Genomic DNA, 13,896 nt, shown 5'->3' with positions numbered 1-13,896 from the left:
ACTTGAGCCACATGACCACACTTTGCTGGAATGGGGGCTGCAAAATATGCTTTGTCCTGTGGGGTCATTGTCCCGCTGAAGGTTTTTTAACCTTGGAAGAGACAGAGAACTAATATCAGAGGGCACCCAAAGTCTCTGCCAACCTAATGGGTGTTCTCTTGTCTTTAATTTGAATTTCCCTGAATTCTAACGAGAGCCATGGGGCAGAAGAGGAGGGAGCATGCCATCCACTTCTCAGCACTGTGGTCACACAGGACCCTACAAAACACTTTGTAAACTCTAATGGACTTTGCAAAAATAAGGAAAGACACACAGAGAAAGCACTTCAATGTTTACTAAGTACTTTTACATGCATTGTTTTGTGTAACTTTCACACCAACCCTCAGAGATGTGCCGGCTATTTCCTTTTTGTGCGTATCCCAACCCCTTCATTCTCCATCCGTCCCCACCCTGTTCCGCACCCTGGAGTCTGACCTGGAAGGACCGGATCCGCTATTCCCTGCCCTTTGGAAGCACCAGGGGACTCGGAAGGGCAGGAAATAGGCCAAGGCAGGGGTGTGCTGGTGAATGGGTTACAGCCAGCTCTCAGGGAAAAGCCCGATTTGTCGTGGCATTTGCCAATCTCTGTGTGGTGTGAATACTTCCGATGTGGTGGATTTCAAGCTATAGCATTGCTGAACATGGAGTTGGGAAGAGACATGCACGATAGGCTCCTATGCATCACCGGGACAAAGTACTGGTCTCCTAGGCTCTGTCCCTCCCAGGCCCTAATTGGGAAGGGGCTGTGTTGGGCAGCCCCTCCCCCACAGCTGCAGCTCTGGCTAGGAACAGGTCCCTCTCCCTGCCGCTTTGGCCTAGGGGTGGACAAGGTGTCCCACTCTTGCTGGTCCCAGCGAGCTGTACCATCGTTTGTCAGTTCTGTGACCCTGCCCGCATCTCTGGAGGACGCCTTTCATTAAACTCCCTTCTGTTGTGGAGTGTGCCATCATTTCCCTATGGGACACTGACTGATACTGAAGCAGATGTTCGTAATCATGTCCACCCACAGATGAGGAAACTGAGTCTCAGTGAAGTGACTCGCACACAGACACGCAGCTAATATATGGCAGAGCCCAAACTAGAGCCCAAATGTCCTGAGGCCAAGTTCAATGACAGCATCAAACAGAGGTCATTCCATTGCATTTCCTTGACCCTGTTAAGTTATTGGGCAGTGACTTGACAAGAGAATTCCTTTTAATTCCCTTTCCTTAATCTGCATAAAGTGGGGCCCATGTAAATGCCTACCACCTAGCCACGTCCCTCACCAAGGTGAGCTCTGGTAGGCCAGGGGCAAATGACTGACATCACGTGCCACTCTGGTGGCCATCAGTGGAAGCAAAGCAGGACAGCACCACACAGGGGAAGGCGACGGGCCAGGGATGTGTTCTGCTCCTCCTGCAGCCTGAAACTAAAGGTAAAGTCAGTAAAGAGGAAGGAAGCCGAAGGCTCAGAATTTAAAAACCTAAAAACAGTGCCATTTCCAACACAGTATTTTACGTGCATTTGCTTTGTCTCCACCAATGGAGCAGAAAATCTTTCAGAACTGAAATCCCATTTTTAAATATATTTTGCATCTCCTCTATATTTAGTCTCATGCTCTTTTAAACAAGGTACATGGTCATTGGTTAAGGTATATTCCAATTTTTTTCCTTTTGAATGATTGTTAAAAATTCTAACAAATTTGTCCAAGGAAATCAAAACTGAATAAAGAAAACCCGGCCAGGAAAAATGAAATTCCATTTTTCTTCAGCTAGGATTTCGCAGTCACAAGCTGGGTTAGGACTGTTCATTGTTGATGTTATTATTTGCAGAGGTTCGGATGACTGGGCTGCACTTTTCAACCCACCATTCTGAAAGCCTGCAGCACTCAGGGCACTCAGACCACGGGGGCTGAGAATGTCAGCCAAGCTCCGTCCTGCCCCTGCCTCGGCACGTGTGGGCCCTGAGAGGGATGCAGAGGTTCAAAACGGCCTGCCAGGGAGTGTCCACACAGGCAATACGGAGTGTGGGGCAGGATCCACTCATTCAACAAGCATTATTGCACATCCACCATATGCCAGCACTGAGGCAATTACCAAAAATCAGTTCTATATTATAAATAGCAAATCACGAATTTAGCGATACATCCAATGGCCAGCACCACAAATTATTGATTAACCAAAAATTATTTTCACTGAACTCTCTACATTTATAGAAAATTATTTTGCTCAATGTATTTTTTAACCTGACTCTTTCTATGTACTTTGAATTCTCAATCTTTTACATCCAAAGTGTTAATTAAGGATTTTATGAAAATTAGATGCACCTATGTCTTCCGTGTATTAATATTGCCAGTGCAATATGCCATTCCTTGTTTTATTAATGAGTTTCTGTCTTTTGCGGAGAGAAAGTGGTAGGATTATGGGGAGTTTGTAAGAATGTTTTCACGTGTGTGTCTACACATGCCCACCTCATGAGTGTACCCACAAATGCTCAGGTCCTGCACATGCCGGCACGTTATGGTTTCTCAGTTTGTCTTCCACCAAATGAAAGTTTCATTTTCATGTTTATATCCACAAATCCTGGACAATTAAACATGCATTCGGGGAAGGCCAATCTAGTTGTATGTAAAATGTTGACTACCTGAGAAATTCTCAGCTATTTGAATTATAAAGCATGTTTTTGTTTCACCCTGCAAGGGTGAGTCTGGATTCTTTCTGCAAATAGCAACCAAATCGAGGTGACCCAATTGCCATTATTTATTATGAAACATGATGCGTGTGGCACTGACAGAAACCGCGGTAGACGTGCAGCACGTTTGCACGCCAGCTCGGAAAGTACTCAGGCATCAGTAACATGAAGCACATTTTTTGTTTTACCCTATGGTGCAAACTACCTTGAAAATTAACTGCATCCCTCTCCCTCATACTCAAGAAGACAATTCCTGGATCAAGACAAGAAAGACTAATTAGAAAACAAAAAGGATAAGGTGACCAACTGGAAAGTTTATTAAATGGAAAGGTAGAAGCTCATTGTAACATTTACAAAAGTTCTTGACTCTGCTGATCTGTATGACACCCCAAATTCAAATGTCACAGGACATTGTTACTGTAATGACTAAATTTTTGATGTCCTTGTCAAACATGAATTTAAATTGCTAAAAATTTTCAAATCATTTCTAGAAAAGCTTTTGGCTAATTGATAACTTGGAGATTTGGTCACTCAAAGAAATGCTGCAACCTAACAAGTTGTACTGAATGCAGTGATGGACACGGTAAATAAAGTCACCGTCCCCGTGAAGCTGTCTGGTGGAAGAGATGGACATTATTGCACAAATAATTGGTTATGATTGTGAGAGTCACAGAGTGCTTCCCGAGCATATGACAGTGGAACCAAAATGAATCTGGAAGGTGGTGAAGAATGAAGAATGAGCCTTGGGAAGAGGAGACAGCATCCCAGGCAGATGGACAGCCTGTTGGAGCCCTGTTGCTGGGAGGAGCTTGGCTCACTCAGGAAACTGAAAGGAGGCCAGGGGGGGCGTCCATGCCATGGAGAAGGGCACAGGTCGGAGCAGGGGCTGGAGGGAAGACCAGGCAGGTAGGGCATCCGGGCAGTGCCGAGAGTTGTGGACAGGCACCTTGCCCTCTGTGACCTTGACCAGTTGGCAATGTCAGTAGAAGGCAGAGAGGCAGGGAACAGGCAACAACAACCAAAGGAAAAACAGTTGAGAGCTTTGGCCTTTTGAAAAAAAGCATCGTAGAAATATGATTCATCCTAAAATGCAGCAGGCACGTTGAGTGTTTTTGTTCTTTCTCTAAATTCCAGAAAAGACAGGTGAAAATATTTAGTTTGATTCCGGTTCCTCCACTTGTCAGGATTTTTATTCTTGTTTCCACTTCTGTGTTTCAGTGTTTGTTGAGATTTACATGAAGACTTTACGCTATTGTTTTCACCCCCTGGAAAGACAGCTGCTTTTGTCCTCTCGCAGTTTGAACAGGCTAGTCCCCGAAAACACGGCATAAAAGACAGCAGTAATTACACGTGTGGTTCAAAATGAACAGCACTAAAATGGAAAATGCCAGCCTCCAGGATCATCAAGCAAAACGGCAAAATAAATATCTATTTTTCAGCTGAAGAGAAAATGAACAGTGTCTTAGAACATGACAGAAAGTCGATCTTTACCCCACTCGGGGAGAGAAGCGGGGAGGCAGGGTCCCTAAACGAAGGAGAGATCTGCAGGCCTTTTAAAAAGCTCCCTTATCCTCTTATTTTGTACTATAAAACATAATGGAGATTTCATCAACTTGGCAGGAAATCGCGAGCTAGTAAAAGAGCCTTGTTACAAAGATAATAAGACAAAGTTGTAAAAGACAGACTTGGGCTGAGTTCTGGCTTTTGGCTTCACTTTCTCCAACTCTGCAGGGACCCAGGGTTCATCAACTCAGTTAATCATGTGACAGCCATCAGGACAATTTGTCCTTTCCTGCTCTTGCTCTGTCTTCACATTCCGGGGAACTTCTGCCCATCGGTGTGCCTTGAAAAGGCAAATGGGAACTATACACAGCACTAAGTCTCACCACGTTGCCTTCCACACACAAGCCCCCTGACGCCCTGACGGACAGCCAACAGGGCGTCAAAGCCCCTCTAGATACGTCCCTTTGCTCAAGGGATGACCTTTGGCCTCCACCCTGACGTGCAATGCATATTGCCACCAAAACATCAGCTGTCTTTTTTTCCCTGCTAAGGTGTCTTTGTAATGTTTGCCTTGGCTGTGAGGTAGGGGACCCTCCCGCTGGGGCCTTGCTGCTCCAGTTGTCCTCCTTGGACCAGGGGCGTCAGCATTACCTTGGACAGGTGACGGAGACTATTCGAAATGCAGAATCTCACGCTTCTCCTTAGAACTACTAAAGCAGAATCTGCATTTTAACAGGATTCCCCAGGCGATGCCTGTGCTCATTAGAGTCTGAGAAGCACCTCCTTAGAGAATGTGGAGGCACACGCTTGCCACGTCTGTTCTCAACACTTCTCAGTCCTTCCAAGGAAAGGAGAGTGGGTTGAGGCTGCCCTTTGGGCACATCTGACCTTGCACCTGCAGGCCAGCTCATCGCCACCTGCTACCGTTAATTGGACAGTGGCCACTGGACTGCTGGGCTTTTAAAGATTTGGAAGCCAAAGTAGGAGGCTAAAAGAATGAGTTTCAGTCATGTTTACCTAGAAGGTTTTCCCTAAGGAGCTCCAGACCTTTTTAGACTACCACGCCCACCTTCCGGTGTGCCTGGTGTGGAGGGAGGGAAGTGGATAATGTCTTCCCCTGGAGGATCCTGAGACGCATGCCATTTCTGTGCTCAGTTACATAAACAGGCTGCAGTGTGGTTGTCTTAATGTTTAATTTAGATTGCTCCCTCATTGATTCAACTGTGGCTCAGCACAGGAGAGTAAACCAAATCCGTGGTTTTGCCATGCCACGGTCCAGTTGTTTTGACTGCACAAGAATGACCACATAAGGGCTGTGCGCCTAATTAAGCACTTAGTCAATAACCCACTCCCTCTGGACTGAGTCATTTGCTCTCCCCATTGCGGAAACAAGATCAAGCTGGGCAGTGAGTGTGGGTAATTCATGCAGGAAGAACTCATTTAAGGTGAGGGTGGATTGATTGGAATTGGTTATTTCAGATGGAAGAGAGAGGGCTCTGCCTCCTCAGGTGATTCCAACGTCCCTTGACAAACCGCAAGGCAAAGTTTGTGTCCAGCCACCGGGAGTGCAAGTGCGCCGTGTAGTGCCAGCGTCCCGACGTGGAGGTGTTTACCTCACCATGGTGGGCTCAGAGATTTGGGAACAGACTCTGTCATCGGTATGCACACAGCTCAAGGCTGTATGATTTTTTTTTTAAAGTAATTTGATGCGTCTAATTGTTCTGCGGTGAGATAAGAACACTCCATTTTATCTGAAGTCACAAGACAGCTTATTGACTGCACTGTCTTACTGGTATAGCACATAATAGCGTTGTTAGGGGAAATGTCAGCAGAGGCACTGAAGAGTGGAAAAACACGAAATCAAATTTCTCACATGACAATAGCTCAAATATTTGTTGGGCTTTTGCTTCCCCCGAGTAGTGGCTGAGGATTCTTTTCAGGCTGATTCGATCAGCCACGGTGGGGTGTGTGTCCAGCCAACCTCGCCAGCAGTTGCACGTTTCACAAGTGCTCTCCTCCCCCTCCTCCCCGGAGGAGGGCTGCCTGCCCTTCCCCACACGTTGCCAGTCTCTTCGCAGAGAAATAATTTCTGTAACATCCCGAGCATCCTAAGACTTCATATTGTATTCTTTCATCAGCCATCTGCTAGGGTAGATGCATCCATAAGACATCTTCCTTCGCTGGCATAATTAAGAGATTCTCTCCCTTTGAACGTTGTGTTACATTTACATTCAAAGTTATTTTGCTGTCTTTGCCCTTGCCCTCAAGGAATTGTGGGAATTCAAGTTAATAGGCTTTTAATGGTTCTGTGATAACTGTGATTATAAACTGTGAATCAGATTGAGGGAGCATCCAAGTTCAGCCGCGTTTCATGCAAAGGCACCACTGTTGCTTTTGATGCTCTGTGGAGATTTGGTTTTCAGTGCTCAGACACCACCATCCTTAAAAAAAAATTAAAGGCACCTCATTTCATTTGCTTTGCAATTGCTTTGATAACAATTTTAAAGCTTTTAACTACACATTCTCCTTTTGATATGTTAGTGGTATTTAGAAACACATCCTGTTACTAAAAATTAAATTTCAAAGTCTACAATTGTGTTTCCTGCTTCCTTTTAGAGGGGAAGACGCTGGGTTTATTTAAAACACATGCAACATGTTGGACACACACACACACACACACACACCCTCTGCCTTCAACCTTTCACTGCCAAATATTTAGAAATAAATTTTTACTGTGTTCTCTGAACATGTAATTACTGCTTTGAGGCTAGTTAATGAAAATATACTTTTCTTTGAAACATGTTGGCTTTCCTAAATGAGCCTGTCCTTGTGAGTCCATAGATGAATCGATTTGAGCCTCCTTGAAAAAAGAGGCATTCTGATCATTGCTGCCAGATGTCTCAAGAAAGCCTGCCAAGCTGGGGCTGGAAACACAGCCTTAAAATAGTAGGCACGTAATTGTGCCACCAGCCAATTAGGGCCCTTGGAGCAAATAAGCTCTCATCCCATTGGCCAGAACAGCTATGACTTTTGCGTGGCCAGCCCAGGGACATTCCAGCAAGCATCTTCCCTTTTGTTGCTGGCATCTGAAAGGTTACAATGAATGATCAGCCCTCAGTTTTAAAAAGTTGCCTTGCTGAAACACCTTAGCTCCCTACCTGGGAAAATACCTATGGCCATCCTTGGACACCAGGCCATCGTCAAGGCAAAATAATTCCTGTGATTGGAATACATAGCTCCAAATGGCAACGCCCTTGCTGACGTTGGCCCTTAGAGAGAAGGTCTTGCTCTCAGGCAGGGGAGTCCTCACCTACAGGCCCTCCGGCGGGGTCTGTCCAGTGGGAAACTGAGTAATCGAGCAACAGACATATTGCCTTCTTGAACAAGCACCATCTAAAGTTGGAGACTGCATTCACCTCGATTTTAAGAGACATTTGAACCAAAGGCAGAGGGAAGGATCAGACCCTTAAAGACCAGATGTCTGTAAGGAACAAAGAGCCGCTATAGTAGGAAGTCTCACCTACAAAGGTTGGCTCTCGCCTTAGGCACTGCTCAATGGTGCTGCCAGGCCTGGCATCAGAACTAAGAATTAAGAAATTACTATTGGCAGCAAGGAGTAATTGGGCAGCAATGGCTCCAAAAAAGTCTTAAAAATATCTACATTTTATGATCCAGCAATTCTGCTTCTGAGAATTTACCCCAAGAAAATATCCATGTATTTGCACAAAGATTTATCCCTAAGTATGCTCATTACAGCATTTGTTAGGGAAAAAAATTGAAGCATAATATACAGTAGTTCTCCCCTCATCCGACAAGGATGCATTCCAAGACCCCCAGTGATGCCTGAATCTGCGGATAGTACCAAACCCTATACAGATAATTCTGACTTGGGATTTTTCAACTTTATGATAGTATGAAATTGATATGCATTCAGTACATTCCTTGACTTATGATGGTGTTTGGCTTATGGTATTTTCAACTTACCATGGGTTTATTAGGATATAACCTCAAGGTTACATAAGTCAAGGAACATCTGTATATACTGTTTTTTCCTATACATACATATCTGAGATAGTTTAATTTATAAATCAGGCATAGTAATAGATTAACAACAATAAGAATAAAATGGAACAATTATAATAATAACAACATACCATAATAAAAGTTATGTGACTGTGGTTTTCCTCTCTCCTCCTCTCTCTCTAAAAATACTGTGATATTTTTGGCACCGCAGTTGACCCCGGGTAACTGGAACTGAAGAAAGCAAAACCAAGGATAAGGGAGGACTACCGTAAATGTAATCGAAGCCAAAGTAGTCATGAAAAATGTACAAGAATGACACAGAAAAATATTTATTGTTCAATAAAAAAGAAAGCTAAGGCAGTGTGGTGGCTCACACCTGTAATCCCAACACTTTGGGAGGCTGAGGCAGGAGGATTGCTTGAGGCCAGTTCAAGACTGGCCTGGGCAACATAGTGAGACCTCATCTCTTAAAAACAAAAACATTAGCTGAGAGTGGTGGCACCCAGGTAGAGTACTAGCTACCCAGAAGGCTGAGGCAGGCAGCTCACTTGAGCCCAGGAGTTTAAGATTGTAGTGAGTTGTAAGCTATGATCACACCACTGCACTCCAGCCTGGCCATCACACGCACACACAAAAAGGTAAATACATGTATAGAATTATAGAATAATCCCGATTTTGTAAAAATTTTTACACATGTTTATGGAAAAAATGACAGGTTACACAAATATTTAGAATTATTTTTTTTCCAAATGTTCATAATGAACATATATTGCTATTGTGATCATAAACAAAATTTAAGGATTTTTTTTAAAAAACAGCATGACAAACCAAGTAATGTATGATCAAGGATAAGATCTTGCAATGTCTTGCAGTGGTTCAAGACCCAGACCAGGAGAAGGACGTGAAAATTAATCTGCATGGTGCAGAGAAGCAGTGTTGGTCTAGTGAGAGCAGAGAAGATCAGACCAGCTATGGTCAAATCATGGATTTACACACGTTCCAGAAAGTGTTTCACAGACAATCCTCCAAATTATATCAGGTGCCACAGTACATAAGAAGTGGTTCCTACTCTCAGGGCCTTGCAGCCTGACTGAGGAATTGTCATGGAAGGATTGTCATTCAGCCCTGTGGCAGGCAGAGAGGTTCTCCTGTCAGCACCTGTGGAATCCACTTTAATAAGCCTGCATTATGGAAAGTGAAGCATATAAAGCTTACAGTCTGCTGAGACATGACACGTGGCCTTACCCCAGACTCTTACGAGGGAAGCCTTGCAGTCAAACAATGAGGAATAATAAAGCTCCAAGTTCCAGTAAAATCCCTGCTAAGATCTTTAAGCAGGAAAGCCAGGACCTGCTAAAATGTCTTTATGGGCTCCCCTAAACACAGTCATGAAATTTGCGAAGCTTCCACCCTCGGGAATCGAGCACACCCTCCGTGTCTTGGGTGTGGCTCCTTCTTGCTGACGAGACCTGCTCGTCCGTGACCCACAGGGCCCAGTTTCTCCCCCTGGGGTCTGACAGGCAGGGTAAGGAGTTGGGATGAAAACTTAAAGAAAAACAAATGGCAAAAGCCCCGCCAATTCGATTTCATTAAATAAAGTTGATAAGTTCCATATTGAATGTATTCCCTTACCAACCCCCATATCAATATCATTCATAGGAGGTTGTATTTTTTTTTCACTAAAAATCAGCATTTTCATTGGTCATATTTTCTGGATTTTAGTGCCCTTGTACTCTTTGGTCTGAAAAAATCACCAACCTCTCTTCTAACCCAATCTCCAGTGGAGCAAAAAAATTTAAAACGCACATCCAGAATTACTTATTGTCTGTTCTTGAAGTCATACTTGAAAACAAAAGCCCCCTGGATGCTAATCCTCACTCTTTGCACTATTTCCTCACTAAGTTTTCAGGAAAACGCACCAACACTTAAAAAGCCAGCAGCAAAAGCCCTGGGAGAGCCCACCGAGGGATGCTCCGGAGGCAGAGCACAAGCTTTGGTGGCAGCCAGCCTGGTTTTGCACCCTGGCACTGCTGCTTATTAGATGTGCCACCTTAAGCAAGTTACTTAACCTCTTGGTGCATCAGTTTTCTTATCCGTAAAATGGACATAACAGTAGTGCACTACATGGGAACACAGTGGTGGCTGGGACAGAAGGAGATTGAGACCTAGGAAACGAGCAACAGGAAGGGCAGAGCTGGGGACCTGGTTCATCTCGGAGGTTCTGGAGGTCTGTTCTAGAGTCGGGGCTTTGAGACATCAAAAGAGGCTGTGGCACAGGCACATCCAAGGAGCCCACCAGGAAGGCCCTACTTCCCACCGTGGGCCTCCCCACTGACTCTGGAAGGTCCTGATCTTGGCGGAGTCTGCCTCTTGCATTGTCTGCTCTGCTCAGATACAAGATCCCTGCAGCTGTGTTGGCAGCAGTCCTTATGGCTTGGGGGCAGGGGAGTGGAGCCGGGTGCACGTGGCTGGGATGAGGGTGAGGAGGGGTGCCACGGAGAAAGGGACCCAGGTACTAAATCAGGAGCCTGGAAGGCTCAAAGGCAAATATGGACTCTTTACTTCAAATACGGAAGCTTTGCTGCAGTCTCAATTCAGGTCTTCCCGGGAAAATCACAAGCAATGACAAGCTCTTTAATACGGGTTCCAGCTACAGGCCAAAGATCAAACGTCCCTGAACCAGAGTGAGGAAAGGAATGACAGCCAAACATCTTCTTTTTCTGCACTCAGACTGTAATCAGCTCTCCACAAGGTCGTTGCAGCACCAAGGACAGTCCAGACACCTCCTGGCTCTCCCCGGTAATGGACGGAAGTAATGGTGCAGATAATCTGGCCAAATGGCGGGTAATCCGAAAGCCATTTCTGTTGGCCCTGGGAGAAGTCTCTATGCTCGTTCTGAGTGTGGGTGTATGCAAGCCTCCCCGCCAGGCTGGTACGGCCTGGGGTCCAGGCTGCACTCAGGGGAGGGCCTCTCCCCGCCAGCAGCAGCAGGGCCTGTGAGCTCGGTCAGGCAGCAGGCCCGGAAGAGGGTGAGCCAGGAAGGGAAGTGTGCCGGCGGTTCTCCCTCTGCCCTCCTGCCTCCGTCCATCCTCATCCTCCTCACCCTGCCTAGAAGGCTGGCCCTGCTGCCACGTGGCCCAGGCTCCTTCGCCCTCTGGCTTTCGAGTGGGTGTGAGCCACAGGAGTTGGGCTCAGAGAAAGGAGAGAAAAGCTGGGCTACTTCCTCCCTGCCTTCTTCCGGCCCTGGCAGGGCAGCGGTGCTGTCTGTCTAGTAGACTCCACATCCCTCCACCTCCTGCCTGACCCCAGCTTCCACTGGGTTCCAGGAGCACCGTGCCCTCCCTCATCCCTTCAGCCCCAGGGGTGGTGAGAGAGCCTTGCCATCATGGGGCTCCTTAACTCCGAGCCTTTCTTTGTTCACAAAACCAACTGGGCAAGCTCTAATTCCCACCTGTCCCTGACAGAGAGATGGCAGGGTGCGCAGGGCCACAGTTGGGACTGGGGCTGGGGAAGTTGAGCCAGATGGGTAGCTCGGGGCCGGCTCGGGGACAGCCCCTCACCAGGTCTTATGACACCCACAGCCCCACACTCCATAAAGGGCATCAGGGACACCCCACCTGGGTCTCTATCCAGTGTTGGGAGCTGAAATTTCCCTTCTCTGGAGCTTCCTTCTCCAATCTCATTCTCTCAGGACTGGGGTTGGGACTTTGTCAGCAGACCCCTTTGTCAATCACTGGCTTCATGATCTCAACCCTGACCCTGTTTTCTAGAATCGTGACTCACATTCTTCCTCCTTCGTCTGCTTGACACTCCTGTCTCTGTTGGTCAGAGCCACGGCTGCTCTGACTTTGTTTCCATAACAATCTATTGGATTGTTCTTCTGTTGATGGACAATTCAGTTGCTTTGGATAGTTCTTAAATCTAGATGTTTTCCAGAGTTTCCTACTCCTGTGGCAGCACCATCTGTCCAGTTCCACACCCCAAAGACGTAGGCGTCATCCTCGTACCGCCCTCTGCTCCACTCCCATAATCCAAGCCATCCCTAAGTCCTGGCTTATCACAACGCTCCAACACGGCTTCTGACACTCTGGTGTAAATCACCCCTGTTTCTCATCCAGACTACTGCCTCCTCCCTGGAATCCCTGAGTCCACACAGCCCTCTCCACCGAAGCCATTCTGCACCCTGTGGTCTTTGAAAAACATGAATCAGAGCATCAAGTCTTAAAATCCCTTCAGTGGCCCCCACTGTACTGAGCAGAGACAGTCTGTCGTGTGGTGTGTGAATGACCATGCAATGGTGCACACTGCTCTGGGACCTGCCTTTGTCTCTGGCTGCCATGTCACACCACCATCCTGTGCTCCCTCCGTGAACCACAGTCCCTGCCACCATGTGGTCTTTGTATGTTTCCTTACCCTGAATGCTTTACCCATGCTCCAAACTCCACCCTGCCTATTCATCCTTCAGATCCCAAATACCACTTCCTCAGAGAATCTAGAGCTCCTCTAGACTAAGTCAGGGCCCCCAGTAAAGGTAGAAGCCTGAACCTTTCTCAAATCACCTATCACAATTGGCAATGTGACATGCATCCATGTTTCCTGCAGACAGCCAGGTGCACACACCCAGAAAGCACCCCTGGTCTTGCACTCACTATCACATCTCAAGCACCTGGTGCATGCCGGTGCCCTATAGTCTTGAATGAATGATTTGTTTTCCTATTAAAAATATGCTACAGAGAAATTTCATGGCAAATTGACCACATGCTTCTATTCCTTCTCCTTCTGGAAACTCCCCACCAAAAGTATCTTTCAAAGTTGTAGAATCAGAAGAACAAAGAAAACAAAAGAGGAGGCCATAATGAAAGAAAGGTTGTGGAGAAACAGTAGCTGATGCATCAAACAGCAGCAGCTACATCCCAGGTGCCAACAGGAAGCTAATTGGGTGGTACACAGAGCGGGGGAACCAACCCGGAGACACCAACACCAGGGGAGGTGGGGCTGGAGCAGGCAGGGCCGAAACGGAGAGTGGTTGAAAATCTGTGTGCAGAGGGGTTAAGCCCTTGCCCCCTTCCTGCCCTGTGCAGCCAGGCTACTACTTCCATTCTCGACTCTAACACCACCAGCAAGAGAGAAGAGGCTTATTCTCTGGAGAAAACAAACCTAAGGGCCTCCACACCTGAGAAGGTGAGTCATGGAGATGAGGAAGAACAGCTAAATTGACCTTTCCACAGCTGAGGAGAAAAGCCCTCAGGCACAGGGAGGCAGGTACTGTCAGCTGGGAGGGGGCCCAGGCACACTGAATGGTCTCAGGATATGGGCAGGGCAGGGACAGTGTCCCTCATAATAAACAGCGTGACAGTGGGAGCTCAGTTCAATCCTGGACCAGAAAAAGAAGCCAGCTCTAAAGGATGACTTGAGACCATTTGGGGAAATTAGAATATGGACTCTGTATTGGATTTTGTTGTAGCAATGTTAAATATCTTGCTGTGATAACAGCACTGTGGAAATGTAGGAAAATGTCCTTGTTCTTAGAAGAGCCATGGTGAACTATTTAGAATGGAGGTATGATGATGTCTGCACCTTTCAAATGCTCAATAAACTATGCAGTACAGATATTTATGTGAGTAGATGCATAGAGGAAGCCAATGTGATGAAATGTTAACA

This window comes from Lemur catta, chromosome 14 (genome assembly GCF_020740605.2).
Source record: "Lemur catta isolate mLemCat1 chromosome 14, mLemCat1.pri, whole genome shotgun sequence".
Lineage (NCBI taxonomy): Eukaryota > Metazoa > Chordata > Mammalia > Primates > Lemuridae > Lemur > Lemur catta.
The sequence above is the reverse complement of the archived record's forward strand: the minus strand, read 5'-3'. Positions refer to the sequence as shown.